General features: G+C 34.5%; 1 pseudogene; it reads left to right on the forward strand.

Annotated features, from left to right (window-relative positions):
• Positions 1–53: 53 nt before the first annotated feature.
• LOC138312695 (COP9 signalosome complex subunit 3-like) lies at positions 54–10,774 on the forward strand (annotated as a pseudogene).
• The last annotated feature ends 7,906 nt before the right edge of the window (positions 10,775–18,680 follow it).

Genomic DNA, 18,680 nt, shown 5'->3' on the forward strand with positions numbered 1-18,680 from the left:
CCAAATAGCTGCAGGAGATTTTATTTTTAACCACATAAGCGACAAGTATACCATCAACAGCAATGGCGGGTGCCCTGGAGAACTATGTGAATACGGTCCAGAATTTATCGTCACAAGGTGAATTTCTGCTATTTATGAATTGATCAGTTAGAGTTATAGAATTTCCCTGTTGTATGTATTTGTTGACGAGATTAAAAATGAAAATTATCGCCATGTTTTAGTGTAAACCTTGCAATAACTTTCGCCAATAAACATAACTTGTCAGACAGTCAGAAGATCCACTGCAGTAACCTGTTACTGTTCAATATATGTGAATCAGAATACTTCCTCGTAATAATGCGGTAATGTAATCACAGGTCACTTCTCCTCCCCTTTTATACTGTGACGAATACATCAGGTCTCTCCATATATAATCCTCTATGTACTGTCACCTAGCTACTACATCAGGTCACCTCTCCTCTCTATATACAGTGACTACATCAGGTCACCTCTATGTACTGTGACTACAAGGCAGGTCACCTTTTTTTTTCCCCTCTATGTAATGTGACTACATCAGGTCATCTCTCCCTTCTTTGTACTGTGACTACATCAGGTCACCTCCCCTCTATATACAGTGACTACATCAGGTCACCTCTTTGTCTTGTGATTACATCAGGTCACCTTTATGTACAGTGACTACATCAGGTCACCTCTCCCCTCTATATACAGTGACTACATCAGGTCACCTCTATGTACTGTGACTACATCAGGTCACCTCTCCCCTCTATGTAATGTGACTACACCAGGTCACATCTCCCCTCTTTGTACTGTGACTACATCAGGTCACCTCCCCTCTATATACAGTGACTGCATCAGGTCACCTCTCCCCTCTTTATACTGTGACTACTACTTCAGGTCACCTCCCCCCCTCTACAGTGATACATCAGTGACTGCATCAGGTACTCCTCTATGTACTGTGACTACATCAGGTCACCTCTCCCCTCTATATACAGTGCTACATCAGGTTACCTCTCCCCTCTATGTACTGTGACTACATCAGGTCACCTCTCCCCTCTATATACTGTGACTACATCAGTCACCTCTCCCCTCTATGTACTGTGACTACATCAGGTCACCTCTCCCTCTATATATGGTGACTACATCAGGTCACCTCTCTCCCCTCTATATATTGTGACTACATCAGGTCACCTCTCCCTCTATGTATGGTGACTACATCAGGTCACCTCCCTCTATGTACAGTGACTACATCAGGTCACCTCTCCCTCTATGTACTGTGACTACATCAGGTCACCTTTCCCTCTAATTACTGTGACTACATCAGGTCACCTCTATGTACTAGTGACTACATCAGGTCACCTCCCATCTATATACGGTGACTACATCAGGTCACCTCTCCCCTCTATGTACTGTGACTACATCAGGTCACCTCTCCCTCTATATACAGTGACTACATCAGGTCTCCTCTATGTACTGTGACTACATCAGGTCACCTCTCCTCTCTATATACAGTGACTACATCAGGTCACCTCCCATCTATATACAGTGACTACATCAGGTCACCTCTCCCCTCTTTGTACTGTGACTATATCAGGTCACCTCCCCTCAGGTCACCTCTCCCCTTTATGTACTGTGACTACATCAGGTCACCTCTCCCTCTATGTACGGTGACTACATCAGGTCACCTCCCCTCTATATACAGTGACTACATCAGGTCACCTCTATGTACTGTGACTACATCAGGTCACCTTTCCCCTCTATGTAACTGTGACTACATCAGGTCATCTCTCCCTTCTTTGTACTGTGACTACATCAGGTCACCTCTCCCCTCTATATACTGTGACTACATCAGGCCACCTCTCCCTTCTTTGTACTCAGGACAGGTTACCTCTATGTACTGTGACTACATCAGGTCACCTCTCCCCTCTATGTACTGTGACTACATCAGGTCACCTCTCCCCATTATATACAGTGACTACATCAGGTCACCTCTATCTACAGTGATTACATCAGGTCACCATTATGTACGGTGACTACATCAGGTCACCTCTCCCTCTATGTATTGTGACTACATCAGGTCACTACATCTTCTCCCTCTATGTACGGTGACTACATCAGGTCACCTCCCCTCTATATACAGTGACTACATCAGGTCACCTCACCTCTATGTACTGTGACTACATCAGGTCAACTTTCCCCTTAATTACTGTGATTACATCAGGTCATCTCTCCCTCTATGTACAGTGACTACATCAGGTCACCTCTCCCCTCTATATACTGTGACTACATCAGGTCACCTCTATGTACTGTAACTACATCAGGTCACCTCCCCTCTATGTACAGTGACTACATCAGGTCACCTCTCCCTCTATGTACGGTGACTACATCAGGTCACCCTCCCCTCTATGTACTGTGTGACTACATCAGGTCACTTCTCCCTCTATGTACGGTGACTACATCAGGTCACCTCCCCATTATGAACTGTGACTACATCAGGTCACCTCTATGTACAGTGACTACATCAGGTCAACCATTAATTACTGTGACTACATCAGGTCACCTCTCCCTCTATGTACTGTGACTACATCAGAACTGTGACACCAGGTCCCCTCTATCTACTGTGACTACATCAGGTCACCTCCCCTCTATGTACGGTGACTACATCATCAGGTCACCTCTATGTACTGTGACTACATCAGGTCACCTCTCCCTCTATATACAGTGACTACATCAGGTCACCTCTATCTACAGTGATTACATCAGGTCACCTCTCCCCTCTATGTACTGTGACTACATCAGGTCTCATCTATGTACTGTGACTACATCAGGTCACCATCTATGAACTGTGACTACATCAGGTCACCTCTATCTATTTACAGTGACTACATCAGGTCACCTCTCCCCTCTATATACTGTGACTACATCAGGTCACGTCCTCTATGTAGTGTGACTACATCAGGTCACCTCTATGTAGTGTGACTACATCAGGTCACCTCTCCCCCACTATGTACTGTGACTACATCTGGTCACCTCTGTTTATATTGCTCTTCTGATGTCAATGCACCTGAAAGATGTTATTATGCCACAAGACTTTCTCCTGATCATATATGACAACCAGTAATTTATCTCTGATACACATTAAGTTTGATTTATGTATCATTTACTTTTAGGAAACTTTGGTCAGTTGTGGTATGTGAATAAACATAAGTTTTGATTGATGTATTATTTACTTTTAGGAAACTTTGCCCAGCTATGTGAATTTATAGTAAAAGTGCAGACACACTAGCCAAGAATGCCAGCCACTTGGATAATGTATTAGCTACTCTTGACATTCAGCAACACTCTTTGGGAATTCTAGGAATTCTGTAAGTATTAATTCAATCATATCTATATGTATACATATCACTCTCATCCTCATATCATCATAAAGTGAGTGGAGCAACTGATTTGCCCACTGTGACATTGTCATTATAATGTTATCGTGTGGGATGTGCTTGTTAAATCCTAATGAATGTATGATATTTTAGATTGTGTGAAAGTTATCATGTAATTTATAACTGAAGCATTATGAGCACCATTGCCTCCATAATATAATCTATGAGATAGGTTTTACTAGTGTACTTGAAAAAAAATATTACCTAGTTGAGCTTAAGTGATTTTGTGGTGACAATCTATTTAAGAGTAAAAAATCCTTCTTTTGCAGTTGTGTGAAGTATAACATGCCGAATATCCCAGATTTTGAGACGTTATTTGTACAAACTCAAGAATTTATCAACAGCTGTAATGGAGAACATGTCCGGTACGCCACTGACAGCTGTGAGTATATATTGAAAACTTATCTTATTGGTTTATAAAGTTTAGCCATGTATTATGATATTGTACTTCATAGAAATGTTGAAAGATTGATGGAAATCTGGTTATCATTAATATACAGTAGGATTTCCCTTAACTGATATCGATCTTAATTGGTGCATAGAATTTTGGTAGGTTTAGAGAGGATTATGTCTTGAGAAGTGAACCCAAACTTGATTGTTACCATCCGAATATAGTTTGACTGTAACTTGTTTTCTGAAATGAGTATTGGAAAGTTTTAATTACTAATAATGTAGAGAAAGTTATTCTGTACATAACATATCTATGTTTGGTTTCAAGGGGTGATCAGTTTTGAGAAGGATCGGTTTTGGGAAATTACACTCTACATTTGTACTACTGGATCCTTTTGACATTTTCTTGTTGTTATTATAATATACATAAATAAATTCCACTAAAAATTATTTTGATACTTTTTTTGTGCATACATTTTAAATGAATGTTTTCATATTTCAGATTCTGATCTATGTCACAAGCTGACACTAAACCTAGTGGAACACAAACAGCCATCGAGAGGAATCAGTATCCTTACCAAGTCCATTAATAAGATCCAACTCTCTGATTCTCAACTCACCTCTATACATGCTGACCTGTGTCAGGTAAATACTCTGTCTGCTTGACAGCGAGAAGATGAATGGATACCTTGAATCTGTTTTATTCCATTTTAGGTTAGTTGTATTGCCTTGTTAGCTCACCTGGTCCCAAGATAATGAAACAGCTAGTCTTTATTCTAAAACATTCCTAAAATTTACGTCATTTTTGATTGGCTGAGTAAAAACTTAAGTCTAAGACTTTCATGATCCTGAGGCGAGATTCAAAAGACCAGAGTTTAATTATGCCATGGTATGTTGTACATCTGTCCATCTGTCAGTCAACATAGAAATCGCTTCTAGTCATAATGTTTTGCATGGATTGTAACCAAATTTGACTAGAAACACCCATGGAGGAAGAATCCTTTGGTGAAGGGGAACAGAGTTTGTATAAATCTTGGCTCTGACCCTGTGAGGCAGGTAGGCAGGTCTCAATAGGGAAAAATACAGGTTCACTGTAATTCTTTATATCGCTACAAGTCATTAAGTTTTGAATGACTTTAAATGAAATTTGACCAGAAACATCCTTTGAGGGAAGGGGATCTTAACTCCGACACCTCTGAGGATGATAGATGAAAATAGAGGTAATTTCTTTTAATTGCTATTAATAATACAATATAATCTAGTGTTGTAAAGAGATGACTCAATTGATTCTTAAAATTATCAATTAAGATACCCGTAATCTGTTGGATTTTCTTCAGAGGATTTTCATTGATAACAGTTTATAATCAACCATTTTATAGTCAATTTTTTTTTTTTTTTTTTAATGATGATGGGATCAGTTGAGAATCTTCCAATTGTCAGCTTCACTTTATCTTTGTTTGGTCTCAGGTTTTTATCTTTAAAATATTTTTTATGTCCCATGCTGCCATGTTTTTTCGTTATTTTGTAGTTATGCCTACTATCTAAGAATATGAAGCCTGCCCTGCAGTTCCTCGATGTCGATATTACAGACATCAGCAAAGAGGTATGTGTCCTTTACTTTCACTCTCTAGATTGTGACTTAGTCTTGTATGCTATCTCCATCTGAAAGAGGATGGAATTCATCTCGAAGACTCATATGCCATTTCTATGTACAACAAGATAACCCCTTCCCTGAAATGTGCCATATAGATGAAACACTAAACTCTGTAGCAAATTAAAATAAAAAATGATGCGCAGAAATTCTCCCATGAAATTTAATGGTCATTTTAAAAAGTCATGTGTTAATTGACCTATAGATTACAGTACAAATTTGTGTCTAAAACATCATTGAGGTGACGGTTAAGGCCCATAGGCCTCTTCTTTGTTTTTAAAGTAATTTAACAAAACTTGAAAATCCCCTCTTTTGTTTCTTTTACACTGACCTTTGTTGAACTCATTGTTTGATAGAATATGGCAAAAGGGACGTTTCTTCATTTGAATGCCGGGATGGTAGTGATTTTTTTTTCCTGTTTACATATTTTCTTTCAAATTGTAGTTTCATTTCAGATAACATTTGGATTATCTTGTCATTTACAATTTTGCCTTTTTATGATTAATTGTAGTCAGTAAATAAACATTAAATGCAAAAAAAAAAAAAAAAAAAATGAAGATATGAGTAAATTAGGGACATAAATTGATAATAGGATTGGTTGTGGTTCATCTAGTAGTTAACAGTCATCAGTATGACACTCATTTCAAACAAAGAATATTCTGAATGTATAACTATGTTGTGACAGGGAGGACACTATGATGCCAAAGATTTCTTGCTTTACTATTACTACGGAGGGATGATCTATACCGCCCTAAAGAACTATGACAGAGCACTATATATGTATGAAATCGTGAGTATAGAATTTACTTTAAGTTCTGTAACTGAACACTTTGTATTTACAAATTGTAAAAAAACAGTTTGTATGTACAATAAAACGTGTTTATAATGAACACACTTACAACAAATTCATGGTTATAAATAAGTAATTTCATTCCCCATCAAAGTTTCTCTAAGATATTTGTTATATTTTGTATCACAAATTATGATGATAGCGAAGTGATTTCTTTGGTCCGCAGAAGTTCATTATAACTATGTTTTTACTGTATGATATTGTAAGTCGATCAACTTGCATACTGGATGACATATTCAGGTACATCTGACAATAATTTCTACATATTAACTAAACAATATTGAGAAACAAGGCTCTGACTCATCTTCATCTACCATTCAAATCTAGTGGACCGATATGGTGTCATGAAATAGCACCCGACAGAGGAGCTTATAAATAGCTATACCCGACAGAGGAGACAATTTTATAGTATTGTGAATGTTAAAGTGTCTGCTAAAACTTCAAATGCTCATACTAAGCAGCCATTTACTTAGAAGTTTTCAAGATTTTGGGAGTTCAATTTATAACAAATAAATGTTTTATTTGCAAAAATAGATGGCTACACAGTTATTTATATCCACAAAAGAGATAAACCTGGCATTTATATATTTATGAATATTTTTAGTATATATAAAATCCTCAAAAAAAACTGCAAAGCATTAAGATTTGTACATGTCTTTGTCTTTTTCTCTGTAGGTTGTCACCACCCCCAGTATGGCAGTGAGTCACATCATGTTAGAGGCCTATAAAAAGTACATCCTTACTGCACTAATCTTACACGGAAAAGTAAGTACAATATAATCAACATCCATTTCTACAATATAAGCAATAAAAGTACATCCTTACTGCACTAATCTTACATAGAAAAGTAAGTACAATATACAGTAAAACCCTGTTATATCGCCACCCGTTTTACAGCCAAACCCGCTTATCGCCATGAATTTATTCAGAACAGATTTCCCTTCATAGAAATACACCCGTAATATAACCGCCAAAACCCGCCTACCGCCATCCGCCATCCACATTCGCGGAACAAATGATTAAAATAAACAAAATAATGACCTTGGTTAATATCGCCGAATTCTGTTGATAGGGACACATGTTTTCGTAAGGTGCTCGACATGCTGACTGACAGTTAATCATACAGCTACACACACTATGGCCGCAAGTACGATCGTGTGTACACAGTGAAAATCAAATTAACCATATGGGTACACATTTGTTATTGTTTAACAGGTAGTTGTCGCAAGTTGTGGTGAATGAAAAACTCACTTCTGTACATGTGTTTATTGACAAATAGGAACCCACAAGTCTGTTTCTCTCGATATTGCCGTTCATTTATATTAAGGGACCATGAAATGCAACTAGTAATTTCAAGTGCGATATAAATATTATGTTAAGGTGCAGAAGAATCCGCCATTTACTAGTAAGATCAAATCGTCGTCTGGATGCTGATTTTATTACCGGAATACCTATTTTGATATTTGCAGACATGTGCGCAGAAGTGATGTCACGACCACACTGCGCTTGTTCAGAATTTCTATTATTTTAACAGGGCGGTATTATCCCGGGATAAAAATAACGGAGAATAATTCCCAGCTAGCAGGCAATTACAGCTCGATACTTGGTATCACAAACGAGTTCGGTTTTTCATATTTTACACACATAAAGCTTTCATATTTATTGAAAGACTACTATCAAAATTTACTTTGATTTTGGAACTATTCATATTACAAAATACAAAGTGCCGTACAGTACACAGACTTGACTAGAAAGTCTGGCTTCAGTACGGCACCGACGGACTACATTTTATGTTTTAGGCCTAATTAAGAATTTTCAATGACATATCTGATATACCCGCCATAAACTCGATATATCGCCAAAATCTTGGAAAACAGAAGGTGGCAATATAACGGGGTTTTAACTGTATGTACATCCTAACTTCACTAATCTTACACAGAAAAGTAAGTACAATATAAGTACATCCTTACTGCACTAATCTTACATAGAAAAGTAAGTACAATATAAGTACATCCTTACTGCACTAATCTTACATAGAAAAGTAAGTACAATATAAGTACATCCTTACTGCACTAATCTTACACAGAAAAGTATGTACCTATATAAGTACATCCTTACTGCACTAATCTTACACGGGAAAAGTAAGTACAATAAAAGTACATCCTTACTGCACTAATCTTACACAGAAAAGTAAGTACCATATAAGTTACATCCTTACTGCACTAATCTTACACGGAAAAGTAAGTACAATAAAAGTACATCCTTACTGCACTAAATCTTACACGGAAAAGTAAGTACAATAAAAAGTACATCCTTACTGCACTAATCTTACACGGAAAAGTAAGTACGTATATAAGTACATCCCTATTGAACTAATCTTACACAGAAAAGTAAGTACCATATAAGTACATCCTTACTCCACTAATCTTTACACGGAAAAAGTAAGTATGTTATAGGTACATCCTTATTGAACTAATCTTACATAGAAAAGTAATTACAATATAAGTACATCCTTATAATTACTGAGCTATTTATTCTTACACAGAAAAAGTAAAGTACAATATAAGTTCAAATCTTATCCTTACTGCACTTAATCTTACACTTAATAGAAAAAGTAAGTACCATATAAGTACCAATCCTTACTGCACTAATCTTACACAGAAAAAGTAATGTACCAATATATATGTACATCCTTACTGCACTAATCTTAACAAGGAAAAGTAAGTACAGCATTAAAGTACAATCCATTACTGCACTAATCTTACACAGAAAAGTAAGTACCATATCGTTATAGTACAATCCTTACTGCACTAATCTTACACGGAAAAAGTTAAGTACAATAACTAAAGTACATCCTTTACATGCTACTAATCTTAACACGGGAAAAGTAAGTACCAATAAAAGTACATCCTTACTGCACTAATCTTTACACGGAAAAGGTAACAGTACGTTATCAGAGTACATCCCTATTGAAAGTAATCTTAACACAGAAAAAAGTAAGTACCATATAAGTACCGACTGTCCTTACTCCACTTAATCTTACACGGAAAAGTAAGTATGTTATAGGTTAAGTACACTAAAAGTGTTAGCATCCTTACTGCACTAATCTTACAACGGACCAAAAGTAAGTATACTCAATAAAAGTACATCCTTACTGCGCTAATCTTACACCGGAAAAAAGTACGCGGTACGTTATAAGTACATCCCTATTGAAACTCATCTTAGCACAGAAAAGTGTATAGTACCATAATAAGTACATTCCTTACCAACCTGAAAAAGTAGCACTAATCTTACTTACACGGAAAAGTAAGTAATGTTATAGGTACATCCTTACTTGAAACTAATCTTACATAGAAATGTAAATTACAAATATAAGTAAACATCCTTATATATTACTGAGCTAAGAAGCTTACACAGAAAAGTAAGTACAATATAAGTTCATCCTTACTGCACTAATCTTACATAGAAACCAGTAAGTACAAATAAGTACATCCTTACTGAACTAATCTGACACGGAAAAAGAAAGTACAATAATAAGTACATCCTTACTGCACTAATCTTATCATAGAAAAGTAAGTACAATATAAGTACATCCTTACTGGCACTAACCTTACACAGAAAAGTAAGTACAATATCAGGAACATCCTTACTGCACTATTCTTACAATAGAAAAATAAATCTCAAATGGAAAAAACGTAATTATTTTCAATATTTATCAGGTACCCAATGTTCCAAAATACACATCACCAGTTGTTGCAAGATATATCAAAGTAAAAGTGAATTGATATCATTAAAAAAAAGCATCTTTTCAATTGTGGTTTGTTTATAATAGATCATGTCAGATATTTTAAAGAGCTACATTAAATAGACAATATGTATTTTATCATTAAAACAAAAAACTGTAGACATTGTTTGTATTTGTCTCCAGTTTAAAGGTCTACAGATCTTTCAGTATACAATATAAATACCTTCTATTTCTTTCATTTATACTTTAGTATTAATATTAGACTGGTGTACAATACATTCTCCAACATATTGTAAACAGTTTGAGGTTTATCCTCTATAACTTAAAACATAGCCTTTGTGTTAATAAAGTACACTTTATATTTCTAATATAAGCCAGTTTTTTGCCTTTGTATTAGTTAATGATATTTATTATCAAAATGAAAAATTGCAAAATAATAGATTTTGATTTTGATCTTTCTGAGATGTAGCATCTTAGATCATAAAGTCATGTTCATGGTTGACCTTTGACCTATGACCTGTGCATTGACTGTCAGGGGGGACTTTATAAATAGAATGTTTATCAGTTTTTGACAGCCTTTGTGCCAGTCTTACCATGATCTGGCTTCTGTTTACGCCACAAATAACCCAGCAGATCTCCACGCAACTGTCACAAAACATGTGGACGTTTTCGCAAGGGTAAGTAATCAAAAAAAGCTTTCGAGGTGAAAAGTATTATGAAAAAATTAATATTATGTTATTTGTGCAAGTATGTTCAAATATTTATGGATAGAATTAATAATTTAATTGCCATATATTTTCATGATCTGTATTTACCTAATTCAAATACAGTTTTTTAATTTGTTGAATTTATTCGAATTATTTTGTTTTGTAAAATTAAGGACAAACAATATGGGCCTAGTGAAACAGTGCATCACATCAATGTACAAGAAAAACATCCAACGACTGACAAAGGCACAGTGACTAGCTAGGGACATGTGTGCTTTTCCTTAATGAATTATACTACCTTAAATTGGATAATTTAGATGTGGTTCCATATTTATGGTTTCTTTGGCACTTGGCATGAAAGTGAACTAAAACACCAAAATTTGACTGTTGGTATCAAAATTTGACATTTTACACTTTCTGACTACATGAATATAAATTATAGACTCTTTAATTAGGTAGTGGTAATTCTATCTTCTATCTAACATACTAGAATTGTGAATACAGCAGTATATTCTTATTCAAGTTTTGATAAAATATGAAACTTAATGTTTGTATTAAATTTTTCCAAATCATATAGATTGATTTCATCTACACACAATTGATTACTAATGTGAACTGCACTAGCTGTCTGGTAACTTACTCAATCACATAGTGTAGACATATGGTTATAAGGTATACTAAGTCAGCTGACAGAATCTATAAGACCTGTTCGATTTTTGTTTTTTTCAATGAAATGTATGAAAATGTGAAGACAGGTAGAATTAGTCCATGGAAATGCCAAAAAAATAAAACGGCGCCAATTTGAACAGATCGAAATTTAACCAACCCATTTTGGTGTAAAACTGCCCAAAAATATCACCCAATTAATTACGATAGTTATCCAAAAATTAATCATGAAATCATAACAAGCTGTTTACTGACACAAGCTTACATGCTGTTTATTGCATGACCGATAGTAAAAAATTGAGGCGGCACTTCATTCATCATATAAATTGTAGGGTAACATAATGTAATTCCCTTTTGAAAGAAAAACAGTGTAAAATTATCTTTGAATTAATATGTGAATGAAAATGTATCACCGATGCATTTTAATTATAATGTTATGAAAGATATTTTCACTATTCATTTTTCAGACATTTCTAACATTATCCTTAACTGACATGGCAAACAGAGTGCAGCTCTCGGGCCCAAAGGAAGCAGAGAAATATGTTCTTCCATATGGTTAGTGATTTTCAGGGACTTTGGCAACAGGCAATATGCCTTTAACGCATTGACTATTTTCTCTATACTTAATTCTTAGGGGATAAGGATTCAAAGTAAATAAGTGGCTAAAAGCTGAAAGTACCATAAACATGATAAAATCGATTTTATCGAGATTTTGGTATTGTTTGTCCTTTAATAAAAGGAGAATCTGAATAAAACTTCTCTTGGCAAATGGCCATTCTATCAAAAGCAAACAAATAGATTAGAGAATGCAATTTTTCACATGATGTACCTGATATGCAATGATTTTTAGCCCTTGTAGTATTTCTATTTTCCTGTCACAAGTGTAATATAACCTGGAATGATTTTTCATTGGCTGTACGTGGTAACGAGGCAGAAAATCTACTGCAACATCAGAAAATGATATCGTGTCAGCTAGGATTCAAAGGAAACAAATTGTCTGTTGATTTTCTGTAACAAATTTTGGTTTTTTTTTGAGATCCTAATCTTTGGCTCTTGTAGTTTTTAATGTATCTTAAAATTGTGTGTTAAAATTTCAAGTGAAATGTTTTAAAAATCTTTCAAAAATTTAAATTTTTGCTTGAAATTCAACAATCCTAGTAGATATAACATCTATGTTTTTGTGTGGTATCACATGCCTTCAATCCTCAGACATCCTAGATGTTTTTAAAGAGACTCTTGAGAAATTAAGAATCTCTAGTTTCCGTTTACTCAGACAAAGTGAAAATTATCGGTAATTGAGACATAAATTAAAAAATCATGTGGGTCAAGGTACCATTTCCAACCCAAAAAAGGCACTATTTATTTTGATTATTCTTACAGAGAAATAATTTAAGTTCGAAAAACGTCCAAAGTTGCCAGTTAGAAAGTGTCCTAATTATACAATCTGACCTGTCGCGTGGCAATTGTAACTATGATTGACCATATCCTTGTAGAAAACAGTATTGTTTGGATTTAGAAAAGAAATCTTAGGTACTAGACAATGTGATGCAAATATGGTCCTGAACATCCCTTCCTGTTTAAGTCTGTTCTTTTATACCATTCCAAGAGACTCGCCAAAACAATGCACTACAGAATTTTTTAAGTAATACACCTGGCGCAAAGCACAAAGAATGATAAAAACAAAAGTATAAATATTTTATTAGTTCTTATCTCAATCAGTAGATTTTCCCAAAACCAACATCAGAAATTGATATTTATTACGAAAAGCGTTTGAAATCCGTTCTCCTACAGATCATCAAAAGAATGCATCCGAACGTAAATTCAAGAGCCATTTGAAACCCTATTGTAGTGACGATTTGACAAGTGATCACAGCTTGTGCTTCGTAAAAGGACCAACTTGTAAAGCTAAAGGTAAACGAGAGAGGAAACATGTTTAATTCATAGATACAATCTTGTAAAAGTATTTATTTAGAAAAAAGTTTGAATGGTCCTTTAACGAAATTACATGATACGTCAATTTGAAGAAAATTGAGTCAATCATGTCGAAGTCGTACCAAGCCTGTTTTGGCAATTAAACAAAAATAAATCAAGTAACCCATTGGTTCAAACAGAACTCAAGTACAACGGACAAGTTCTTTCGTTGATCCAAAAGCAGAGAGCAAAAGCATGGGGTTCACATATCAGCGCTCTATCCAAAATAAACCTAATGAATTGTTCCGACACGGAATTTTCAAACCATATTCTTAATCATGTAAAGATATGTCTGAAAAGCGAAACACGACAAGATATTTTCTAGACCAGAGAATTTCGGTATTAAAGAGGTTCTGATATTTTGCAGTGTCTTAAGACAAACAAGTCTGTGGATCAGATGCCTTGTATATGAGCCAGTAAAATACTGCAACAATCTTATGTTAAAACATACACGTTTTTAATTCAACCCTTAGTGTAAAGTCACGAATATATTCGCACAATCGTGGAAAGTTGGTACAAATCACTTTAACCGGAAACCCAAAGACGACCCACAGTAAAGGTATTACATTAATTCCAATATTTTTCAAATATTTAAGTCTTCCTTTTTCACATTTTTAGAATGGCTTAGACCAAAGCTCTCAAAAAAACTGTGTAGTTAAAAACTCAGGAAAGAAATAAATATAACCTAGATAATGGATTTCGAAGCTTTTTTTTTTTTATTCTGTATGGCAAAACTTATTCAATAAACTTTTTTTCAATAAAATTCTAAAATGATGTAAAATGTTCGAAAAAGTATAAGTGGAAAGAGGAATACTTACATTTGGTTCATTTATTGAACCTCGTTTTTTTCAGTATAATTGCGGGAAAGATTGAAGTAAAATACCAACCCAAGCGACGAAATTGTGTTTATTATCAATAAAGGAAGCTAACCTACCAATACTTACTTTCTATCTTGAGAAATATCCGCACTAAAGATCGAAATTGTCATATTTACTTCCGCAAATGTATTCATTTATATGTCTACTAACCCAACCAAATGTTGAAATCATGTTGGTATAACAATTGAATGAAAAATAAAAATACAATTTTCAACGTACAGAAGGTATCTAAATATAAAGTTGTTGGGTAATGTCTCTTATTCGATCTGTGTGTTCACCAGTGTGCCCTGAATCCGTTGACCAACTGGTTCGTTTCCATGATAACCCTAGAAAAAGCACAAAATATCATTGTCAATCTATAACAAGGGTTTAATACAAAAGTGTCCACAACGCTGAAGTGTGTATTCAAAAAATTGTTGCCCGATGGAAAAAGTGTTTTAAGATACGTCATTTCGACACAGAAATTCCCTGACATTAACCAAAATTTGAAAAAATAATGATTTGTATTTTGAGGTCCAAACAAAAGCAAATGGAAACATTTAATAAAATACATTACACTTGTGAAAGGCTTACAATTTTTCTCGTTAAAATAACATTTGAACCCATATTCGAACTTGCTTATACTATTTGTGATAAACGAATTGTTAAAATATGCATTGCACGTAAATTTGTTCATTTATTGTTCGCTTATTGCACAACGTTATACCAATTGTGGGGTGTATTATCCCCACGTCAAAATATATATGAGCATGTTTCTACTTGTGGAACATATATTCTTTGAAGACTTCATTAACAGAAAAGATCGTACAAAAGTAGGTAACCATAACTGACCTTTTTTCCATTTACAGGTAATAATCAACTGAAGTTTATATGTATGCTTATATCTTGTGAACTCCATAGATTTGTAATTAATGTATGTTTTTTGTGCAACCTTATATATGTTACTCTTTACAAACTGTAATTTATGACTCGTTACATATGTTTTTGTAAATAATATAGCATTCTCCACTATTAGATTCTGGCAGTGTCTAATAACTAATGTCTTGTATTTAATGATAATGTATATGTGTGTGTCTGTGTAAGTAGAAAGGATCTGTAAACTCCAAAATTGGAGGAAATAAAGGAAATAATAATAATACTGAATTCATTTGCTTTTCATTTTTGCGATCTGCTACTATAAATTACATGATAATACCAAGCTGTGTAACATATCAGTGATCAATAACCAAGAAAATATTGCGAAATGATCCACTCACCCATGTACTTTATTCTATTCATTGATATATCGGCAAACAATTTACTTAAATTTCTCTAAATTAACGATGTTACATACCAAGCACATATCAGTGCGTGGATGTCAACACAAATTAATTCACAAAAACACAATGCAAGTAAATGTATTTATGATGTTATTGGATTTTTCATTTGCAATAAACTTCATAAACATACAATGTAGCAAATTTTATTTAAGAGGTAACATTGTCTGGTATACCCAATACATGGTTTCAAGAAGTAATTTGGTCTGTTTAATTATTTCCAGATGCAAGAAATGTATGCAAAATCACAAATACAAGTAATGTGTATATTTATGATCTGTTATTGGAAACTTTTCATTGCAATAAACTTCATAAACATACAATGTAGCCAATTTATTTAAGGTACAGATTGTCACTGTAAATACCCAATACATGGTTTCAAGAAAGTAATTTGTCTGTTTAATTATCTTCCAGATGCAGAAATGTATGCAATTGGATGACAAACTTTAAAAGAAATGGACAGAGAGATTGAAGTGAATCCACAGTATGTTCAAAAGGTAAACTATTCACCGACTAAAATATTTATAAAATGTGGAGATGGAAGACTAGAGACCTTATATTTGGCATGTAGCATACTGGGAAGAAGAGCTACCAAGTCAATTCAGATTAATGACCTTGACCCTTCAAATTGAGTCGTCACAGGGAACAAATAGTCTTTAGTCTTTTTTAAAATTCTTGTCAATAACTATGAGGCCTAGCATACTGATATCTGGACCTCACCTGTAGCATATATACTAGGATGAAGAGCTAAAAGTTTTTTTTTTCAAATGAATGACCTTGATCCCCACTTTTAAAGGTTGCGAAGTCATCAAATATATTGGAAACTTCACAGCTTCAACTAGAGTTCCTTGTATTGTTGTTAATTGTTAGCCACTACTGTATACTGCGAGTGTTGTTCTTTGTGGCAATAGTCCAGATGGACCGTTAAGGCCCACAGGCCTCTTGTATTAATTCAATATAATGTTCCAAGTAAGAGTTTCAATGGATGTACATATACTTGGATGCATTAATTGTATTCAACAAGAGGCCCAGAGGGCCTGTAATTGTTTCAACTGGTTTGTAATTTTTGTAAAGCAGACACCCAGACAACACACCAAGTACACTTTCTGATAACAGGTTCATTTGTTTCTTTTCTCAAAAGTATTTCAAATATCTTTTACATCTAATCTCCCTATTTGGCCCAACCTCTCCTATCCCACAGGATTCAGAGCCAGGATTTAGACAAACTCTTTTATCCTTTGTCCAAGGATGTTTCAGGCTAATATTATTGTTAAACAAATTCAATGCAAGAACTCTATGACTAGAAGCGATTTAATGAAAATGTTGACGGATGGCCAAGTGAGTTAAAAATGAAAAAAAAATAATCGCTGTGTCCATCATGTGATAATGAGAGAACTTTGTTTTCTAATCTTTTCAGAGTTCATCAGCGAATGCATGAAGATGAATTACCAGGGAAGTTCCCACAAAAGGTCAAGGCTACTGATGGACCTTGTCAAATTAAAAGGTCAATTTAACAGACTATACATTTACATTATGTGAGGCCGTCACAACTTGTATGTCAAGATTGCAGATGGCGCTAGCAAAAAAATCAAGGCTACAGAAGGACAATTGTGTCTGTAGGGTAGTATCGCTAAGATATGATACAGGACAAGACTACTAAAACGATATAGTATTTTATTGTGTTACCACAGGTCAAGGTTACTGATAAACATTGACTGTACATATTATTTATAGTGCTACATTGGTGCAAATACATGTGCTTATAAGAAATGTTTTAGTCAAGTTCTAACAGAGGACATGCTTAATTAAAATCTCATGATTAAGGCAATCTTTCTTCAGAATTATAAATTTTAAATATACAATATAAGTACGTTAATGAAGGTTTTAGACATTATTTGAACTTGTGAATGCCTAGGTATGTTTCTGTAAATGGTATCCGACTGTGAATGTCATGTGTTTTGAGACCATAACGTCATACTTATTCAGAGAAAACAATGCAAATTATATTACTTACTCTCAACAAATAATGATGTCACAATTGATACCTACCCGCAAGGGGGGCAAATCTGTAATTATGCTAAGACAGTTTAGCACATCATAGGTGTCAACTTGAAACATATCCATCTGAGCTTTCTAGATATATTGTTGACTCAAAGTTTGTTGTGTTGTTTGTAAAACTCTCTTTTTGGCATAAATAATGCCAAAATTGATTGTACACATTCAGTTTTAATACGTCGCCACGGTACCTTCTAGTACATATATTTATGTCAAAAACAAATAACAATGGCCATTATATAGTTTAATTAGTGTTTAATCTATTAGGAGTGCTTGTTTGACCCAATTGGACTTAACTAACAGTCAAAATTTACTAAACAACACAACAATCTTAAGACTCAACAGTAATACATAAGGTTAAGGCCTTATGCATGTACACACTTTTACATCGACTCTAGTTTATGTTAAAGTATGCCAAAGAAGGGAAATAGTCATACAAAATAGTACGTAGGTTCCTAAAACCATAAAGTTTATCATGCAAAAGCAGTTATAAGATTCAAAGTTGAGAGGAAACATCCACATCTTGAATCAATGAATGTTCCAAGGATTTATAAATGGAGGGTAATCAGAAGTCCTCACAGGATCCCAAGGTGACAAATCACTTCTGATTTCTAATGGATGCTGAAGGTCATTAGATTCTCAAGCTATTGGTAAGGTCACTAAATCTGAATCTAAATGCCATCACCAGAAGTTCCATAAGATCCAAGGTGAAGGTAATAGTAGTTTTTACCAAGGTTATTGATAAGATCTCTATGATCTTGAAATGGAGATCCCATCTCCAAATCCCAAGATTATTACTTGGATAGAGATCATGAGATGGTGAATTACCAGTTCCCATGGAGGGTAAAGAGATGCACGACCTACACAATGTGGTGATTCATGTGTAAGGATTATACATGTAATCTAATGACCACTGAAATGCAAGTCCAACAGAATGTGATGTTTGTATAATTCCACCATGTCTTAAGTAGAAGTCAACTAGATCCAAGGCCAATAAGGGTAACTCTAAACGAAAGCTGG

The sequence above is a fragment of the Argopecten irradians genome, unplaced genomic scaffold (genome assembly GCF_041381155.1).
Source record: "Argopecten irradians isolate NY unplaced genomic scaffold, Ai_NY scaffold_0425, whole genome shotgun sequence".
Lineage (NCBI taxonomy): Eukaryota > Metazoa > Mollusca > Bivalvia > Pectinida > Pectinidae > Argopecten > Argopecten irradians.